The sequence below is a fragment of the Toxoplasma gondii genome, chromosome VIII (genome assembly GCF_000006565.2).
Source record: "Toxoplasma gondii ME49 chromosome VIII, whole genome shotgun sequence".
Classification (NCBI taxonomy): domain Eukaryota; phylum Apicomplexa; class Conoidasida; order Eucoccidiorida; family Sarcocystidae; genus Toxoplasma; species Toxoplasma gondii.
In genome coordinates, this window is record NC_031476.1 from 6,927,084 (window position 1) to 6,936,609 (window position 9,526).

The following is a 9,526-nucleotide window of genomic DNA, read 5'->3' on the forward strand; positions in this document are numbered from 1 at the left end:
TGCAGACGTCTGGACGGTGTAATGCTAGTTGGTTACGCATGAATGACTGGGCGAAAAAGTCTAACGCCAAGAGTCCTCCAGAATTGCCCTACTTCTTCGACGTTGTTTGGAAGGTTACCGCGAGTTTGGACAGGCGTCTCGAGGATGAACGCTTCACGCAGGCTTCGGTAGTGATATTCAAGACACGTGATTGCCAGGGAGCATGTGCGTTGACTCAAGCAACAGAACCACCTGCTAGAGTATGGCTCGGCACACAGGCGCATGGTGCTGACGAACCAGGCGGTACTCCGATGTCTGTGGGGCGCGACAGGTGGCGTTTCGTTGTAGGCGTGCACGGGTGTGTCCAAAGTGTACTCGGTGTCGCGGTTGTGTTATTATTTGGTGCACAGCTTCAGGAGGTGAGTAGGCTGACAATCAACGCCGAAGACTATACGTCACTGTTGTACGTGATTACGCAGGAGTGGCTCGGGGGAAAGCCATCTTCACAGAGTCTGCTGACACTGGCTCAGGTATCCGACGTTGATTCAGGGGGCACCACGGTTTTGGACAATTGGCAGAGTAACGGGACGTAAACACAGGAATACGTGGCGATGTTTGGAACGCGTTGTTGGCAGCGGAAGTGCGGGTCGATTCGAGCATGGAGGCAGCCTGTAGACTATGTCTCGGCGTACAGGCGCCTCGTGATGACGCATGTGGCGGCATGCCGACGCCTGCGATGCAGGACACGTGGTCCACCGTTATGGGCGTGCGTCGGAGCGTCCGTAGTTCAATCGGTGCGACGCGTGTGCCGTTATGCGTCGTTCAGTCTGAGGAGGTGAGTAGGAGTATAAAGGCGGTTGAATGCTAAAAGCCGACATTCTTGTTGGATGCTCTTGGATGACCGGGCGTTTTCTTTGTTGCCGACACAAGGTTCCCTTACTGCCCTGTGAATGCGACGTTGTTTGAGGAGGTGCTGCGGCTTTGGCCAGGCGCCACAAGAAGGAACTCGGCACGGAGGTGTTAATGGGGGTGTTCACATGAAGGGATTCGCAGCGATAGTGTCCCGCGTTTGCAGCAATGGAGGCAGCTGGTAGAATACCAGTCGGCACACAGGCGCCCCCAGATGGCGAACGAGGCAGCGTGCCGACATTTTCGAGGCGTGACAGGTGATGCGCAGTGTTAGGCGTGCGCCAGAGTCTTCGCGTTGTATCCAGTGCGCTGACTGTGATATTATTCATTTCACGGCGTCAGCGTGTGAGTAGCCTGGCAGTCACGGCCAGATACGAAACCCCAGAATTCTAGATGGTTACCCTTGAATGAGTCTGCGATCAAGGCTCTATCGCAGAATCCTGCAGCATTGCCCTATTCATCCTAAATTGGTAGAGGGAATGCATCGGTTTTGTTGAGGAGCGGCAGGAGGGCGCCTTCACACTAGTGTCAGCGGCGATGTTTAGAACGCAGGACTGTCAGCGCACGTGAGTGTTGATTCGAACACCGGAACTACCTGATAGAATACAGCTCGGCTGGCAGGCGCCTAGCAACGATGAAGTTGGCGGCATGCCGACGTCGGCGTTGCGCGTGAGGTGGCCCACAGTTTTAGACGTGCGCTGGAGCGTTCGAAGAGTAGGCACTGCAGCGCCCGTGATACCACGAATTGCACAGATGCAGGCGGTAAGTAACCTGACAGTCAGGGGTTAAGACGGGACTCCAGAATTCTATGCGATCACGCGTGATTGTCTGGGCGATCAAGGCTCTGCCGGAAAATTCTCTATCACGGCCCTATTTATCCGATGTTTTTTGACGGGGTACAGCAGGTTTGGTCAAGCGGCGCAAGAGGGAATTCATCGCGGAAGTGGCAGTGGCGATATTCAGTGTCTGGCATTGGTGGCGGGAATGTGCGTCGAGTGGACCGATGGGGGCAACCGGTGGAATAGCGATAGGCGCACACGAGCCCAGCGACGACGAATGAGGCGGTATAGCCACATCTGCGAGGCACGACGCGTCGTGCACCGTTTGAGCCGTGCTATGAGGCGCTCGTAGGGTAGTCGGTGCAGCAAGTGTGATGTTATACGTTGCACAGCTGCTGGAGGTGAGTAGCCTGACAGTCAGCGTTGAACACTAATCACCGGAATTCTGGATGATTATGCTTGGGTGGGTGGAGGCAAAACTATCAGTTGCTACCCTAGGTATCCCACGTTGTTTGAGGGGGTACCGCGGGTTTGGTGAGGCACTGCAAGAAGGGATTCGTCACGCTGGTGTCAGTCAGTGTCCAGAGAACGGGATTGGTATCGGGCATGCGCGTCGATACGAGAAATGGGGGCAGCCTGTAGAATACTTCCAGGCGCACACAGGCACGTAGTGGTGACAAACGAGGCGTCATGACGACGTCTGCGAGGCGCAAGAGGTGGTCCCGCCGTTTTAGATGTGCGTTGGGGTGTTTGAAGTGTAGGTGATGCGGCGCCTGTGATTTTATGCGTTGGGCAGCTTCAAGCGGTGAGTAGCCTGGCAGTCAGGGCTGAACCGTGAACCCCCAACTTTTATGAGCTTACGCTTGGATGGCTGGGCGGAGAACTCCTAGCGTTGACTTAAATATCCGACGTTCTTCGACGGGGGGCGCTACGATTATGGTCAGACGCTGAAAAAATTGACCCTTCACGTAGTTGTTAGTGGCAACCATCGGAGAACGGCATTGGTAGCGGGCATGTGCGACGATTCGAGAAGAGGACCAGGCCGATACAATACCGTAATACCTCTAGGCGCACAGACGCTTAGTGAAAATGAACCAGGCGGCATGTCGAATCAGGGAGGCGCGGCGAGTCGCGTACCGCTGTAGCGTCCGCGGGCGAGTTCGCAGCGTATCCGGTGCGGCGTCTTCGCTACTATACGTTGCGTGGCGTCAGCAAGTGAGTAGCCTGGCAGTCACGGCCAGATCCGAAACCCCAGAATTCTAGATGGTTACCCTTGAATGAGTCTGCGATCAAGGCTCTATCGCAGAATCCTGCAGCATTGCCCTATTCATCCTAAATTGGTAGAGGGAATGCATCGGTTTTGTTGAGGAGCGGCAGGAGGGCGCCTTCACACTAGTGTCAGCGGCGATGTTTAGAACGCAGGACTGTCAGCGCACGTGAGTGTTGATTCGAACACTGGAACTACCTGATAGAATACAGCTCGGCTGGCAGGCGCCTAGCAACGATGAAGTTGGCGGCATGCCGACGTCGGCGTTGCGCGTGAGGTGGCCCACAGTTTTAGACGTGCGCTGGAGCGTTCGAAGAGTAGGCACTGCGGCGCCCGTGATACCACGAAATTCACAGATTCAGGCGGTAAGTAACCTGACAGTCAGGGGTTAAGACGGGACTCCAGAATTCTATGCGATCACGCGTGATTGTCTGGGCGATCGAGGCTCTGCTGGAAAATTCTCTAGCAGAGCCCTGTCTATCCGACGGTGTTTGAGGGGATACCACTGGTTTGGCCAGGCGCTGCAAAAGAAGATCGCTTTCGCAGGTATCAATGGCGATGTTCAGCGTACGGGATTGGTTGCGAACATGTGGGTTGATTCGAGCATTGGGACAGTCTGACGGAATATGGCTCGGTGTGCATGTACCTAGTGATGACGGGCGAAGGCACATGCCGATGTCTGCAAGGCGCAACATTTGGCCCACCATATTAGTCGTGTGTGGGCGTGTACGTAGTGCAGGCGATGCGGCGACTGGGCTATAATACGTTTCACAGCGTCAGCAGGTGAGTAGCCTGGTAGTCAGGGCTAAGCACGCGCCGGCAACCTGAGCGGTAGGCTTGGATGGCAGGGGGGAGAACTCTTCAGCCCCCATATAGCCGACGCTGTCTGAGAGGGCACTAAGGATTTGGACAGGCGCTGCAATACGGGACCTTTCACGCAGGTGTCAGTGTTCAGAAATTGGGAATGATACCTGGCAGGCGCGTCGAACCGAGCAATGGGACAGCCTGACATAATACAGCTCACTCACAAGTGCCTACTGATGCCGACCGAGGCAGCATTCCGACGTCGGCGAGGCACGATGGCTGGGCCATCGTTTTAGGCGTGCGTCGGAGTGTCCGTAGTTGCGCCGGTGCTGCAGCTGTGCTACTTTCCGTTGCACTGATTCAGCGTGTGAGTAGCGTGAACCTTAGGGCCGACCACTGATTCCCGGCATTCTGAGTATTAGAGATTCAATGGCTGTTGACTCAATGCACCAGCATCTCCCCGTTCGTCCGACGTTGTTTGACGGTGAACTGCGGAATTCACTGAGGCGCCGCAAGAAGGTGCCCTCCTCGCACGTCTCAGTGGCGATTTTCAGAACACGGGACAGTCAGCGGACATGTGCGTCGATTGGAGAAATGGGACAGCATGACAGCATATGGCTCGCTGCGGAGGCGACGAGTGATGACGAACAAGGTGACACTTTGACTTCTTCGAGGCATGACGAGTGGCCCAGCATTTTAATCGTGTGTGGGGTGTTCGCAGTGCGACCGGTGCGGCACCTGTGATACACGTTGTACAGCTTCAGAGGGTGAGTAGCCTGCGATTCAGGCCTGAATACTATACGTCGAAACTCATACGCTCGGGCGACCGGACGCGGAACTCGTCTGCATTACCCTATTTACCGTTGTTGTTGGATGGGCTTGTGCGAGTCTGATCAGGAGCCGCAAGAAGGGATTCTTCACGGAGGCGTCAGTGGCACTGTTCAAAGCACGGGATCTGTACCGGTCATGTGCACCAATTCGAGCAATGGGACAGCGTATTTGAACACTCCCTGTTGCACGGGCGCCAGTTGATGACGGGTGAGGCAACAGTCAGACGTCGTTCAGGCTCCGCACGTGGACCGCTGGTAGAGACGTGTGTGAGAGCCTTCGTCGAGTAGCCGGTGGGGCGCCTGTCCAATTATAATTTGCACAGCTTCGGGAGGTGAGTAGGTTGTCACCCAGCGCTGAGCCTAATCTCCGGTATTCGAGGTGGTTACGCTTTGGATCGCTGGGCGGCGAATTAGCTGGCGCTACCTTGTTCGTCAGACGCAGATTGACGAGGCACGTGGTTTCCGGTTAGGCGCCGCAACAAATGACCCCTCACACAGATACCAGTGGCGGTGCTCAGAGTACGGGGTTGGCAGCGGACATCTCCGCCGATTCGAGCAGCCTAAAAGCATGATACACCACCCCAGAACGCGTAGCCGCCTAGTGATGACGAACGAGGCGGCAGGCCTACGCTTGAGAGGCACAACAGGTGGCACACTGTTTTGGACGTGCATGGGAGTGCTGCTAGTGTATCCGGGAGGCCCTGTTGCTATTACACGTTGCACGGCTTCAGGAGGTGAGTAGCCTGAAACATAGTGAAGGACGTCTGGACGGTGTAATGCTAGTTGGTTACGCATGAATGACTGGGCGAAAAAGTCTAACGCCAAGAGTCCTCCAGAATTGCCCTACTTCTTCGACGTTGTTTGGAAGGTTACCGCGAGTTTGGACAGGCGTCTCGAGGATGAACGCTTCACGCAGGCTTCCGTAGTGATGTTCAAGACACGTGATTGCCAGGGAGCATGTGCATTGACTCAAGCAACAGAACCACCTGCTAGAGTATGGCTCGGCACACAGGCGCATGGTGCTGACGAACCAGGCGGTACTCCGATGTCTGTGGGGCGCGACAGGTGGCGTTCCGGTGTAGGCGTGCACGGGTGTGTCCAAAGTGTAGTCGATGTTGCGGCTGTGTTATTATTTGTTGCGCAGGTTCAGGAGGTGAGTAGGCTGACAATCAACGCCGAAGACTATACGTCACTGTTGTACGTGATTACGCAGGAGTGGCTCGGGGGAAAGCCATCTTCACAGAGTCTGCTGACACTGGCTCAGGTATCCGACGTTGATTCAGGGGGCACCACGGTTTTGGCCAATTGGCAGAGTAACGGGACGTAAACACAGGAATACGTGGCGATGTTTGGAACGCGTGGTTTGCAGCGGAAGTGCGGGTCGATTCGAGCATGGAGGCAGCCTGTAGACTATGTCTCGGCGTACAGGCGCCTTGGGATGGCGATTGAGGCGCCACGCTGACTTCCGAGAACAATAGCAGGTGGTGCACCGTTTCGTGCGTCGCTCGGAGACTGCGTAGTGTAGGTGGTGCAGCACCTGCGATGTTATACGTTCCACAGATTGAAGAGGTAGGCAGGCTGACTCTCAGCGTCGAGGCCGACACAGTGAGAGGCCGAACGGCTGCACGTTGATGGCTGGGGAAGAATTGTCCAAACTTGAGCTATTTGATACATCTTGTTTGACGATTCACTGGGGACTTGGTCAGGCGCCGCAAAAGCGGATCCTTCACGCGGGTGTCACCGGCGATTCTTACAATATTGGATTTCTAGCAGGCATTTGCGTGGATTCGAGCAGTGGGAAAGCCTAATTGAATACACCTTGGCGCACGGGCGCCCAGTGATGATGAACGATCTGGCAGTCAGGCCTCTGCGAGGTACAACAGGTGGTCCACCGTTCTATGCATGCGTGGGAATGTTCGTGGTGTAGCCGGTGCTGCGCCTGTGCTACTATCCGTCGCACAGCTTCAGCAGGTGAGACGACCGATGCTCGGCGTTAGACGCTACATTCCGGAAGCTTAGGTGGACACGCGTCGATGAATAGTCGAAGCCGCCACCCTACCAGAAGTCTCAGAACCCCTCGGGGGGGGGCTTTATATTCCGCGTTATTTGACATGATGAAACACTCGGACCTGCTCAGGCACCGCAAGAATGAGTTCATCACGGAAGTGACAATGGCGAAGCTCGGAGTACGGGATTGGTAGCGGGCATGTGCGACGATTCGAGAAGAGGACCAGGCCGATACAATACCGTAATACCTCTAGGCGCACAGACGCTTAGTGAAAATGAACCAGGCGGCATGTCGAATCAGGGAGGCGCGGCGAGTGGCGGACCGCTGTAGCGTCCGCGGGCGAGTTCGCAGCGTATCCGGTGCGGCGTCTTCGCTACTATACGTTGCGTGGCTTCAGCAAGTGAGTAGCCTGGCAGTCACGACCAGATACGAAACCCCAGAATTCTAGATGGTTACCCTTGAATGAGTCTGCGATCAAGGCTCTATCGCAGAATCCTGCAGCGTTGCCCGATTTATCTGACGTTGTTTGAGGGGAGACAACTGGCTGGGTGAGGCGCCGCAAGACTGAGTTCATCACGGAGGTGTCAATGACGATGTGCAGAGTGCGGGATTGGTAGCGGGCATGTGCGACGATTCGAGAAGAGGACCAGGCCGACACAATACCGTAATACCTCTAGGCGCACAGACGCTTAGTGAAAATGAACCAGGCGGCATGTCGAATCAGGGAGGCGCGGCGAGTCGCGTACCGCTGTAGCGTCCGCGGGCGAGTTCGCAGCGTATCCGGTGCGGCGTCTTCGCTACTATACGTTGCGTGGCGTCAGCAAGTGAGTAGCCTGGCAGTCACGGCCAGATCCGAAACCCCAGAATTCTAGATGGTTACCCTTGAATGAGTCTGCGATCAAGGCTCTATCGCAGAATCCTGCAGCGTTGCCCGATTTGTCTGACGTTGTTTGAGGGGAGACAACTGGCTGGGTGAGGCGCCGCAAGACTGAGTTCATCACGGAGGTGTCAATGACGATGTGCAGAGTACGGGATTGGTAGCGGGCATGTGCGACGATTCGAGAAGAGGACCAGGCCGACACAATACCGTAATACCTCTAGGCGCACAGACGCTTAGTGAAAATGAACCAGGCGGCATGTCGAATCAGGGAGGCGCGGCGAGTGGCGGACCGCTGTAGCGTCCGCGGGCGAGTTCGCAGCGTATCCGGTGCGGCGTCTTCGCTACTATACGTTGCGTGGCGTCAGCAAGTGAGTAGCCTGGCAGTCACGGCCAGATACGAAACCCCAGAATTCTAGATGGTTACCCTTGAATGAGTCTGCGATCAAGGCTCTATCGCAGAATCCTGCAGCGTTGCCCGATTTATCTGACGTTGTTTGAGGGGAGACAACTGGCTGGGTGAGGCGCCGTAAGACTGAGTTCATCACGGAGGTGTCAATGACGGTGTGCAGAGTGCGGGATTGGTAGCGGGCATGTGCGACGATTCGAGAAGAGGACCAGGCCGATACAATACCGTAATACCTCTAGGCGCACAGACGCTTAGTGAAAATGAACCAGGCGGCATGTCGAATCAGGGAGGCGCGGCGAGTCGCGTACCGCTGTAGCGTCCGCGGGCGAGTTCGCAGCGTATCCGGTGCGGCGTCTTCGCTACTATACGTTGCGTGGCTTCAGCAAGTGAGTAGCCTGGCAGTCACGGCCAGATACGAAACCCCAGAATTCTAGATGGTTACCCTTGAATGAGTCTGCGATCAAGGCTCTATCGCAGAATCCTGCAGCGTTGCCCGATTTGTCTGACGTTGTTTGAGGGGAGACAACTGGCTGGGTGAGGCGCCGCAAGGCTGAGTTCATCACGGAGGTGTCAATGACGATGTGCAGAGTACGGGATTGGTAGCGGGCATGTGCGTCGTTTCGAGTATTCAGGCAGGCATGAGAAAATATGACTCGGTGCGCAGATGACAAGTGATGACGGGCGACGCGACGCTCTGACATCCGCGATGCACGAGAGGTGGACAACCGTCTTAGGAGTTCATGGATCCTACCGAAATGTCGCCGGTGCGACACCTGTTTCATTTTTCCTCGTTCAGCGCAACGGAGTGAGTAGCATGACAGTTACGCCTGAACGCTAAATGCCCGTATTCTGGCTCTCTGGGTCGGGATGGCTGTTGAACGGGTACTCCAGTGCTGCTCTATTTGTCCGACGTTGTTTGAGTGGAGACGACGGATTCCATGAATTGCCGCGAGAACAATACCTCCACGCAGATGTCAGTGGCGATGGCCAGAACACCGGATTTCTATCGGACATGTGCATTAGTTTGACCGATAGGACAACCTGGCAGAATACGGCTCGGTGCGCAGCCGCCTGAGGACGGCGAATGAGGCGGCACGCCGACGTATGCGAGGCACGATGTCTGGGCAGGCGTTTTTGTCGCGTGTGGGAGTGTTCGTGGTGTAGCTACTACGGCGCATGTGCTATTGTACGTTGCACAGCTTCGGGATGTGAGTTTACGGGCAGTTACCGCTGAATTCAGGCTGGGATGGCTGGGGGAAGATGTCTCCAGCAGTCCCCTATTCAACCAACGGCGTTTGAGGGGCTAGCTTGTGTTTTGGTCAGGCGACGTAAGAAGAGACCGTTTATTCATGTATCAGGGGCGGCGTTTGATATACGGCATTAGTATCGGGTGTGTGCGTCGATTAGTGAAATAAATCAATCTGACCTGAAACGGTTCGGCGCGCATCCGTTTAGTGATGATGAATAGAGCGGCATGCCGACGTCGGCGAGGCGCGACAGGCGATTGAGCGTTTCACGGGCGCTTGGGCGTTTGAAATATGTAGACGCTGTCGCTCCGAAGCAACTGTTCTTTGTTCAGCTCGTGGAGGTAGGTAGCAGGACTTTGATGGTTGAGGACTGAATACGAGCTGTACACGCTATCGGTGGCGTGGCTGCGGGCGAGG